Source organism: Botryllus schlosseri, chromosome 9 (assembly GCF_051294905.1).
Source record: "Botryllus schlosseri isolate E-star chromosome 9, Bs_hap1, whole genome shotgun sequence".
Classification (NCBI taxonomy): Eukaryota; Metazoa; Chordata; class Ascidiacea; order Stolidobranchia; family Styelidae; genus Botryllus; species Botryllus schlosseri.
The window spans coordinates 2,769,122-2,781,847 of NC_137244.1; the positions used below are offsets into that span (position 1 = coordinate 2,769,122).

General features: G+C 37.2%; 2 protein-coding genes across 4 annotated transcripts in view; both read right to left on the minus strand.

The window, feature by feature from the left end:
* Positions 1-12,726, minus strand: part of LOC145445865 (neuronal pentraxin-2-like) — a 540,218-nt gene that overhangs the window by 222,257 nt on the left and 305,235 nt on the right. The gene's annotated exons all lie outside the window — the stretch shown is intronic.
* LOC145445854 (cytochrome P450 4V2-like) overlaps positions 1-12,726 on the minus strand; it is a 416,089-nt gene that overhangs the window by 168,211 nt on the left and 235,152 nt on the right. The gene's annotated exons all lie outside the window — the stretch shown is intronic.

A 12,726-nucleotide genomic window follows, 5' to 3' on the forward strand; every position in this document is an offset into this window, starting at 1 on the left:
TGTGCAGTATATACTAATTTTACATTGCGGAGTATTCCATAAACGTTAATCCAGTGATCCTCCTTCTATTTTCAATCATGATCCGCTTATTATTCTAGGCTTCGAACCCCACACTCAGTACCTTTTATGGGGATTAATATTATTCGATTAAATATAGCGTATCGAGACCAGTACGTTTTATGGGGATTAATATTTTTCGATTAAATATAGCGTATCGAGACTTCGTGAAACTTACGTGACACTATGGATTTCGTGAGCTTTACTTGAGTTTTATCAATTAACGTAAAAGTAGTCATTTCCAAGTAAGTAAAACGTTCGTATTGTAGGTTCATTTCTGCTAAATACTATAATTATCATGGAGTTGAAGCAGTCCAATATCAAAAACAGTCGAACGTATTTGTTGCATATAGCTAAAAACCTAATTGAGTACTCTGAAGAAGTACAAATAGCACAGTTTGTTGTATTTCTATGACATCGAAATTTAGCTAACCAGAACTTATACTTGAGTACTCCGAAATGTACAAGTACTTAACCTTTACACGACGTTTCTGTAAAATGAATACTAATTTTATTAAAAAATAAAAAAGCACGAAAAATTACAATTTATCCCAAACCATCAGAATAGTAAAGTAGCTTATCGCGTATATGTACCTGATACTAAAGTGTTTATGATTTCAGTTTGCTTCAACTTCATGACATTTTCAGTATTAAACAGAAGTATAGACCTAGAATGCTAACTTTCTTCGGAAATAGCTACTTCTGCCTTAATTTAACGAATTAATCTGAGATCATTGCTTTACTTAATCTCTCCAAAATGTGAATTATACAAGTACGTCACAATCGAATCCCTCTGGTTATAACTATCTGGTAGTATAATTGAGGCAAATACTCGAGTACTAATTTTAAAGTAGCTTAGGTATCTAAATGAGCTCCGAGTCGCTGTTATCTCGCATCGAACCATGGAGTTAACACCGGTATTACCTTCGCTCACTGATGAAAAAGTTGAAATTATATTCAAGTATAGGTTTTGCTTTGGTAGCACAGAATACTAACGTAGCTTATCGCGTATATGTACTTAATACTAAAGTGTTTATGATTTCAGATCGCTTCAACTTCATGACATTTTCAGTATTAAACAGGAGTATAGACCTAGAATGCAAGCTTTCTTCGTAAATAGCTACTTCTAGCCTAATTTAATGGATTTATCTTAGATCATTGCTTTACTAAATCTCTACAAAATGTGCATTATACAAGTACGTCACTATCGAATCCCTCTGGCTATAACTATCTGGCAGTATAATTGCGGCAAATACTCGAGTACTAATTTTAAAGTTGCTTAGGTATCTAAATGAGCTCTAGGACATTGTGATTATGCAGCATACAAAATTTCATTACACATTTCATGATGGAACAACTTTAAAACTAACGCAGTCGAATTCCGACTGTTACGCATATCTGGTTTACGTGAAAATAGCATATACTTATACATAGTCAATTTTAATAGCAGAATTACCATGCAAAACATTGAATTTGATTGAAAGTTGGTATGCGGTTACAGGACATTATAACAATGCACCATACCAAATTCCGTCAGACATTTCATTATGGAACAACTTTAAAATTAACGCGGCTCTACATCGACTTTTTGCGTAGAGCTGTTTTGTGGGAGCGTATAGTACGTACCCATACATAGTCAACTTTACTAACGGAATTACCATGCTCAACATTGAATCCCAACTCGAAACTTGATACGTAGTTGTAGGATATTATGGCAATCCACCAGGCTAAATTTCATCACACATCTAATGATGGAACACCTTTAAAACTGACGCAGTTCTATACCGACTTTGCGTGAATCTGTTTGCGGGTGCGAAGCACGTACCTATGCGTAGTAAACTTTAATGACGGAATTACAGATGTAATTAAGTTTACCACTTTTACAGTGATTCGTCTTGCTTCCTATAACGCCCCACTCGAATCCCCCGTTATTAGGATGTGATCTCAGCCTGCTTGAACTATGTCTTGAAGCCTACGGGTCTCTGCAAATTGTTTCGGTTTATTCTGCCCGTTTCAATTTAAGATAAGGAAGCCCATTTCACTCAATGTATCGATGCCTACGGTACTCTACAAAATTTTCTGATTAATTCTCCCTATGTTAATTTATCATAAGAAAGATGATTTGACTCCTAAAGTACGAAATACTTGTTCGCTTGAACTAAGCCGCAGCGCTTGGAGGGGAATTTTACGAGGTATGTGGACTCATTTCGAGGGGCTCTATGCCATAGGAGCATACTTCACGCTCCAATTCGATTCCCACACATTCCATATAACTACTAACAGAACCATTGAGTACCAGCCTTGAAATTTTCCGTAGTACTAGATGGCATGTATACAATTTCATGACATCCGACAGTACGACGGAGACTATCAAAATATCGAAAGATGCCCCCTATTCTTTTCTGAAATAATCAAGGTTTCATCAGGACTTCCCTTCATATAAACTCCAGCAGAATCACTAATAACTTCTCAAGTTTACTCAATTTATTCTAATTTGATACTCGAGTACCAAATCCCTATTTTCCGCAAGTATGATAGTGGCTATCGCTCGATACTCAACGATACGTAATTTTGCTGGAATACAAGTACAATTAGGGATTAAAAAGTAACTAATATAGGTAGTTATGTTTGTAGATTATTTACACTTCTAATTACCAGCTTTTCAGGAGAAACTACCTACTTTTAGGACTTTATATTTTAAAGTAGTTTGAAGTTACGTTTGTATCACCTTGACAAGTGTTATCATCAAAAACTGCTTTTGCTAAACTCTTACACTTTCAGTAAACTTCTAAACTGAATCTTGTAAAGTAGATAGAAACGGAAAACTATTAACATAAGGTAAGTGAGAAGCACGCAAATTTCGATTGCATACAAATGCCACAAACTGCGCTAACTTCCAGAGTTGTTAAGTATAGAAGTACTCGTACTTCCTGAGAATACCCAAGTAGGTTTTTTGCCTACATGTACCAAATACTCTTAAGTTCCTATGATATTGGAGTACATCAACTTCATGATAGCTACAGTATTAAACAGACATAGACCTAGAGTACTAACGTTTTTGCGCAGTGAGAGTTTGCAAATTCTCGAAGTATTTTTGTTATTTTTATTGCGATAAGTCATTCTGCAGCGCAAAAATGCGTCGTAGGATATAGATGAAACTAGCACCAAGTCATCAAGGCCACTGAAAACAGTACATTTCAATATTTAGTAGCAGTAAATTTCTAGTAAAGTACAAGAAGTGATGATTTCCGAGTGAGTTAAAAAGTATTGAAGCTATAGTTTGCCTGAAAACCGAAAACTCTGAAATAGAAGCAGATGCAGTGTAAATACTTAATCACTAGTTAATCAACCCATGGCCCTCGGGCCGCATGTGGCCCGCGAGAAGGTTTTGAGTGGCCCGCGAAGTAATTTCCGAAATCAGTAATATTATCAAAAATGGATTGCACAGATTGTGTACTTGCAAGGCCAACCAAAAATTGTTGATTAGTCTGGTCGCAACGCTTGAGATGTGATGACTAAAATATCAGTTCCGACTCATTGACAGACCCATGAGCCAGTCACATTTTGGTAGATCCTCGTACACTACAATAAAGCAGAATAGTTTGCGATAGATTTACCAAAAGTAAAAATCTTCTACACGCTTCGCGCAACATGTTGTCACTCGATTTCTTGCTTTTAATATTGTTAGCCCATTGTGAAAATGAAAGAGTGGCTAATACATCAGATTGAGTCTAACTATGTTCACGATTACGAGACAAAGTGTCGTTCAAACATATGCGACCTCGCGTTTGCGCTCGCAGAAAGACCGCCGACCACGAAAACTAGTCACAGACTGATTGACGCATGTTGGTCAAAGCTGTCGATATCGGTATGTCCAGGCACCGAATAGTCCAGGCGCCAAATAGTCCAGTCCTTGCAAACTGAGCCCAGCGATATACAGCAGGCCTGCAATATAGTCAAGTGACAATATTATTGACCTATCAACTTCGAAAAATGTTCGCGCTTCGCGCGGCAAGTGGCCCGCGCAATAGTTCGTCAATCGAATGTGGCCCTTTGGCTGAAAAGGTTGGCCACCCCTGGTATAGGGCAAGCATATAAAACCTATACTTGAGTACTACAAAATGCGCGAATACGTCGCTATCGACTCCCTCCACGTAAAAAGTGACTACGGTTTAAGACTACTTTTACCGATACTCGACAGTTTCAGTTTTAGATAAAATTCGGAAACCAAGTAATTTCATAAACATAAGCTAATTAAATGAATTTACTCGAATGTACTATGCCGCGCTGATAAGATTAATTTTAATATACTTATCATGTTAGAGTGATTTTTCTAGCGTAGAAAATCTTTAAAATGTAGTAAGCAGGCCAATATGAAGATATTCGTTGAGCTGAATAAATATAAAAAATATTCTTGAGTACTTTATCGTTACTTGACAGTTTCAGTTTTAAATAAAATTTTTCCCTTTCACCTATAATTACAACTTCCCGCTATTTAAACATGTTCAGAATATATTATTTGAGATGATATGAACCCGTAAAGTACTCAAGTAGCTTTTCGTAGGATATAGATGAAACTGACACCACTCACCAAGACCACTGGCCCACTGACAAAAAGTACATTGCAACATTTTAGTAGCAGTTGAGTCCTGCTAAAGTACAAGAAGTGATGATTTCCGAGTGAGTTAAAAAGTAAGTATTGAAGGTATAGTTTGCTCGAAAACCGGAAAACTCTGAAATAGAAGTAGATGCAGTGTAAATAGTTAATCACTTCATTTAGTATAGAGCAAGCAGGCCAAACCTATGCTTGAGTACTCCAAAATGTACAAGTACTTCGCTATGTACTCGACGTAAAAAGTGACTAGGGTTTAGACTACTTTATCGGTACTTGACAGTTTCGGTTTTAGATAAAATTTGGTGATACTTTAAATTTTAAAGTAGTTTGAGCTTACGTTTGTATCACCTTGACAAGTAACATTATCAGACATGAAAATGATATTATCATCTTATACAGAAGTTAACACACGTCAGTGTGCTTCGGAATTCACGAGAAATTGCTTACTAAGAGAAGTATATTCTTGTATACACAATAGTGGAGATAATCTTTAAAATGTAGTAAGCAGGCTGATGGGTATTCGTTGCATTGTATAAGCATAAAAAACATTCCCGCGCGCTCCTAAAGCTAACACTTCCTACCCTACCACCTAATACTAAGACGAGCGCGGGAATGTTTTTTTATGCTTATACAACGCAACGAATACCCATCAGCCTGCTTACTACATTTTAAAGATTATCTCCACTATTGTGTAAACAAGAATTGTGTATACAAGGACATACCGATATCGACAGCTTCGACCAGTGGTTCCCAAACTTTTTCGGTGTGAGGGCAAAATTTAGAATTTCAGAGTAAGGTCGGGGCCGCACGAATACTACGGCTATGAAATGGATCCAGACAGTCATCATGGCTATTTCCGAATAGTTTTATTGCCCTGGCGAGATTTCAAAACTGTACACTGTTTACGGCTATACTTATCTGTTGCATTGGGTGTCCGTTGGGTGAATCAGCTTTTCGTGCCTAAACGTGCGAAGCGCGAGAAATTTCTTTAGTTTCATGACTGAATCGGTTAATATGATCGGAAATTGCATGTATTGCTATCAATTTTCATCCCGTCTCTCTGTTCACGTAATCTGATTTACCGGTAGAGCTGAGTGAGGTGTGTTTGAAAAGGTATAGGCCCCCTCAACAGTAATTAAACATCTCCGGGGGTATACCCGTTGGCAGGAACGTAACAGCACTTCTTCAGGACCCAAGGCTCCCATAGGGTGATAAACTGACCCCGCATCACGTTGTTCGCTTTTGCCACGAAATTAAAGTTGTACTGTTTTTAGTGAGACAGCGCGCGACGTGCGAATATTTCGATAATTCATTGTAAAATTGGTGACTAATATCGGAAATTGCATGGTTGTCCTCTCTGCCCAGGTAATCAGATTTACCGGTAGAGCTGAGTGAGAGGTGTCTTTGAAACTGCAGACCCCGTAAAATAAAACATCTTCGGGCGGGCGGACCCCTAGGTATGACTTCTTTACATGAAGTTATTTCGTGACCTCCTCCTGTCTGCTATATCAAAAAAATGAAGAATTGCCCAAACCTACTAAACTGAAAGATCACACGATTTCAGATTGATATTTCTTCACTGGCATATAATTTTCTTTCCTGCGAGATGGAATTTGTCTTGCGAGGTTCAGATTGCCAAGACAAGAACATTCGCTGCCAGTCATTTAGGAGCGTAGGCCTATATGGACTATTAAACCTATATGTATTTTGTATATATAACGAAGTTTTTGGTATTTCGAAGTTTTTGGTCAGTATAAAAGCAGTCCTTTACGGCCAAGGCTTTCTCGCTGCCGATCGTTCTGACACACTTCTTGGAGTCAAGTGTTACATGGCCTAAAACTTTGTATGTCTTGGTGCGTTGTGGTGCGGTCATGGCCAACGCTGATATGCCCATTTCTATAAATTTTGGGTATTTTTTCTTGGGGAAGAGTACCCAATAATCAAGATATGTGGCGAATTGAAATCGCGCATTGCGCGAAAAATGTTTGAAAAAGTTGCATAAATTTTCCAAAAATACTCTGTAATTTATGCTTATTCACGAAACAATTTTGGGCCCTTTCCGAGCTCGGCCCCCCTCAATTGTGGGTCTGGGGTGCGGCAGTTACGGCCCTGACTATATAGGACTACCAATTATGCTGTTTTTAGCCGGCTAAGCAGTATGCATCTCGTCGTATTCAACCGTGAGTCACGTGTTGCACATCTAGTCATCATAGGGTTACCATACGTCCTCTTTTAAGATGATTTGTCCTCTTTTTTGATTTTGTTAATGTGTCCTCGGAGGACAGCCAAATGTCTTCTTTCTTGAGGATTTTCGTCATATATAGGGCCCAATTCGACTGATATACATTAAGTCAGCACTGTAGGAACGCTACGGTGGTTCATTCGGGAGCTGGACCGGAAAGTTGACCTTTTTTCAGTCAACCCCCTTTGAGTGTGAAAGAAAAACTGTATTTTCCGGGAGTTTAGCCTCTTTTTTACTCTTTTAGTCAAGCGATCACGAAGTGGGAAAAATTTACCATTTTTCAGGATTTTCCTCCGATTTTGAAAGTCATCAATACCTATTTCTATCTATAGCTACTGCTCGTTCAACTGGAAAGTTAGGGCACATTGCATTGAAACAGCTGTGACGTAACGTTAGCAGTCTATACTCACAACTTTCCTGCAATTCTGTAACCAAAAACTACAGAGGCCAAGCCAAACAAGAGTATTTTATAAATATAAATTTTTTTTTTGTCATAAATCAATTTCTTAATATATTTGTGGGGCCGCAAGAAGGCTATCTGGGGGCCGCACTTGGGAATCACTGGCTTCGACCAACATGCGTCAATCAGTTTGTGACGAGATTTCGTGGTCGACGGTCTTTCTGCGAGCGCAAACGCGAGGTCGCATATGTTGAACGACACTTTGTCTCGTAATCGTGAACATAGTTAGACTCAATCTGATATATTAGCCGCTATTTCATTTTCACAATGGGGTAACAATATTAAAAGCAAGAAATCGAGTGACAACATGTCGCGCGAAGCGTGTAGAAGATTTTTACTTTGGGTAAATCTATCGCAAACTATTCTGCTTTATTGTAGTGTACGAGGATCTACCAAAATGTGACTGGCTCATGGGTCTGTCAATGAGTCGGAACTGATATTTTTAGTCATCACATCTCAAGCGTTGCGACCAGACTAATCAACAATTTTTGGTTGGCCTTGCAAGTACACAATCTGTGCAATCCATTTTTGATAATATTACTGATTTCGGAAATTACTTCGCGGGCCACTCAAAACCTCCTCGCGGGCCACATGCGGCCCGAGGGCCATGGGTTGGCCGGCCATGCCCTATACTTAATCAAGTGATTAACTATTTACACTGCATCTGCTTCTATTTCAGAGTTTTCGGTTTTCAGGTAAACTATAGCTTCAATACTTTTTAACTAACTCGGAAATCATCACTTCTTGTACTTTACTAGAAATCTACTGCTACTAAATGTTGAAATGTACTGTTTTCAGTGTTCTTGATGACTTGGTGCTAGTTTCATCTATATCCTACGACGCATTTTTGCGCTGCAGAATGACTTATCGCAATAAAAATAACAAAAATAATTCGAGAATTTGCAAACTCTCACTGCGCAAAAACGTTAGTACTCTAGGTCTATGTCTGCTTAATACTGTAGCTATCATGAAGCTGATGTACTCCAATATCATAGGAACTTGAGAGTATTTGGTACATGTAGGCAAAAAACCTACTTGGGTATTCTCAAGAAGTACGAGTACTTCTATACTTTACAACTCTGGAAGTTAGCGCAGTTTGTGGCATTTGTATGCAATCGAAATTTGCGTGCTTCTCACTTACCTTATGTTAATAGTTTTCCGTTTCTATCTACTTTACAAGATTCAGTTTAGAAGTTTACTGAAAGTGTAAGAGTTTAGCAAAAGCAGTTTTTGATGATAGCACTTGTCAACGTGATACAAACGTAACTTCAAACTACCTTAAAATATAAAGTCCTAAAAGTAGGTAGTTTCTCCTGAAAAGCCGGTAAGTAGAAGTGTAAATAATCTACAAACATAACTACCTATATTAGTTACTTTTTAATCCCTAATTGTACTTGTATTCCAGCAAAATTACGAATCGTTGAGTATCGAGCGATAGCCTCTATCATACTTGCGGAAAATAGGGATTTGGTACTCGAGTATCAAATTAGAGTAAATTGAGTAAACTTGAGAAGTTATTAGTGATTCTGCTGGAGTTTATATGAAGCGAAGTCCTGATGAAACCTGGATTATTTCAGAAAAGAATGGAGGGCTACTTTCGATATTTTGATAGTCTCCGTCGTACTGTCGGATGTCATGAAATTGTATACATGCCATCTAGTACTACGCAAAATTTCAAGGCTGGTACTCAATGGTTCTGTTAGTAGTTATATGGAATGTGTGGGAATCGAATTGGAGCGAGAAGTATGCTCCTATGGCATAGAGCCCCTCGAAATGAGTCCACATACCTCGTAAAATTCCCCTCCAAGCGCTGCGGCATAGTTCTAGCGAACAAGTATTTCGTACTTTAGGAGTCAAATCATCTTTCTTATGATAAATTACCATAGGGAGAATTATTCAGAAAATTTTGTAGAGTACCGTAGGCATCGATAAATTGAGTGAAATGGGCTTCCTTATCGTAAATTGAAACGGGCAGAATAAATCGAAACAATTTGCAGAGACCCGTAGGCTTCAAGACATAATTCAGGCTGAGATCACATCCTAATAACGGGGGCTTCGAGTGGGACGTTATAGGAAGCAAGACAAATCATTGTAAAAGTGTTAAACTTAATTACATCTGTAATTCCGTCATTAAAGTTTACTACGCATAGGTACGTGCTTCGCACCCGCAAACAGATTCACGCGAAGTCGGTATAGAACTGCGTTAGTTTTAAAGGTGTTCCATCATTAGATGTGTGATGTAATTTAGCCTAGTGGATCGCCATAATATCCTACAATTACGTATCAAGTTTTGAGTTGGGATTCAATGTTGAGCATGGTAATTCCGTTAGTAAAGTTGACTATGTATGGGTACGTGCTATACGCTCCCACAAAAAAGATGTACGCAAAAAGTCGATGTAGAGCCGCGTTAATTTTAAAGTTGTTCCATAATGAAATGTCTGACGGAATTTGGTATGGTGCATTGTTATAATGTCTTGTAACCGCATACCAACTTTCAATTTGGGAATTCAATGTTTTGCATGGTAATTCTGCTATTAAAATTGACTATGTATAAGTATATGCTATTTTCACGTAAACCAGATATGCGTAATAGTCGGAATTCGACTGCGTTAGTTTTAAAGTTGTTCCATCATGAAATGTGTAATGAAATTTTGTATGCTGCATAATCACAATGTCCTAGAGCTCATTTAGATACTTTAAAATTGGCAACTTTAAAATGAGTACTCGAGTATTTCCCGCAATTATACTGCCAGATAGTTATAGCCAGAGATTTCGATAGTGACGTACTTGTATAATGCACATTTTGGAGAGATTTAGTAAAGCAATGATCTAAGACAAATCCATTAAATTAGGCTAGAAGTAGCTATTTACGAAGAAAGTTAGCATTGTAGGTCTATACTCCTGTTTAAGACTGAAAATGTCATGAAGTTGAAGCGATCTGAAATCATAAACACTTTAGTATTAGGTACATATACGCGATAAGCTACTTTAGTATTCTGTGCTACCAAAGCAAAACCTATACTTGAGTATAATTTCATCTTTTTCATCAGTGAGCGAAGGTAATACCGGTGTTAACTCCATGGTTCGATGCGAGATAACAGCGACTCTGAGCTCATTTAGATACCTAAGCTACTTTAAAATTAGTACTCGAGTATTTGCCTCGATTATACTACCAGATAGTTATAACCAGAGGGATTCGATGGTGACGTACTTGTATAATTCACATTTTGGAGAGATTAAGTAAAGCAATGATCTCAGATAAATTCGTTAAATTAAGGCAGAAGTAGCTATTTCCGAAGAAAGTTAGCATTTTAGGTCTATACTTCTGTTTAATATTGAAAATGTCATGAAGTTGAAGCGAACTGAAATCATAAACACTTTAGTATCAGGTACATATACGCGATAAGCTACTTTACTATTCTGATGGTTTGGGATAAAATGTAATTTTTCGTGCTTTTTTATTTTTTAATAAAATTAGTATTCATTTTACAGAAACGTCGTGTAAAGGTTAAGTACTTGTACATTTCGGAGTACTCAAGAATAAGTTCTGGTTAGCTAAATTTCGATGTCATAGAAATACAACAAACTGTGCTATTTGTACTTCTTCAGAGTACTCAATTAGGTTTTTAGCTATATGCAACAAATACGTTCGACTGTTTTTGATATTGGACTGCTTCAACTCCATGATAATTATAGTATTTAGCAGAAATGAACCTACAATACGAACGTTTTACTTACTTGGAAATGACTACTTTTACGTTAATTTATAAAACTCAAGTAAAGCTCACGAAATCCATAGTGTAAACGTCTCTATTGCGCTGAAAAAGGCAGAAAAAGTACGCAATACGCTAAATTTGAATCTAAAAATGTTAATTCTCGTAAAACGTAGTGGGTGTGGGATTCGAACCTACGTGAACACTTGTTCATTGGAACTTAAGTCCAACGCCAAAAAGCTATACTTTACAAAACTTTCGGAGTACTGACTTTCTTAGGTAAATTCTGTTACGCGCTTAGTTACTAACTCTGAAAGCAAGCAAAGTTTGTGGTATTTGATCAATATGGAAATTCGAAACTTAGAACACTGGTTCATTGAAACTTAAGTCCAATGCCTTAACCGCTCGCTCAACCCAGTTCCGTTGCTACGATATCAGAGAAATCTATTAAATTAGGGTAGAAATAACAATTTCCATGTAAGTTTCACGAAGTCTCGATACGCTATATTTAATCTAAAAATATTAATCCCCATAAAACGTACTGGGTGTGGGGTTCGAAACCTAGAATAATAAGCGGATCATGATTGAAAATAGAAGGAGGATCACTGGATTAACGTTTATGGAATACTCCGCAATGTAAAATTAGTATATACTGCACAAAATCCTGAGTGTAAGAGTCTTTAGTGCATCGGAATAATGTAGTTTTCTATCTACTTTACAAAATTTATACGATTTTTCTGGCTACGTTCCGGGATAAAATGTAATTTTTTCGCGCTTTTTGTTTATTTTCAATAAAATTAGTATCCATTATACAAAAACGACGTGTAAAGGTAAAGTACGAATACAAGTCCAAGTTGAGATTTCAAAGTAGACTAACCCCACTTCTACGTAACGATTTTTCAGTAAGTAGTTATGTTTCTAGGCTACTTTTACTTCTATTTAACGAGTTTTCATACAAATCTGCTTTCTTTAATAACTTTCATCTTTTTCATCAGTGAGCGAAGGTAATAGCGGTGTTAACTCCATGGTCAGATGCGAGATACCAGCGACTCAGAGCGCATTTAGATAGCTAAGCGACTTTGAAATTAGTACCCGAGTATTTGCTGCAATTATACTGCCAGATAGTTATAGCCAGAGGGTTTCGATGGTGACGTACTTGTATAATGCACATTTTGGAGAGATTAAGTAAAGCAATGATCTTAGATAAATCCATTAAATTAGGGTAGAAGTAGCTATTTACGAATAAAAGTTAGTATTCTAGGTCTATATTTCTGTTTAATACTGAAAATGTCATGAAGTTGAAGCAATCTGAAATCATAAACACTTTAGTATTAGGTACATATACGCGAAAAGCTACTTTAGTATTCTTATGGAGTGCAAATACTTGTTTACTTATCAACTTTGAAGGCTTGCGCAGTTTTTGGTGTGATACGCAAAATTAGTGTGTTCAAATCAGACATGTCGTAAACATAGTGATGTCGCATCAGTCCTAAATACACATGATAGAATATCAAGGAAAAGTATCATCTAACGTATAATGAATGTTATTTATTTCTCGGGGGCAAGTCATTATCAGAACATAGTGATCAAAATTATCGCAGAGCAATACCGATTTTGCGTAAATTCCGTTATGTGTCTT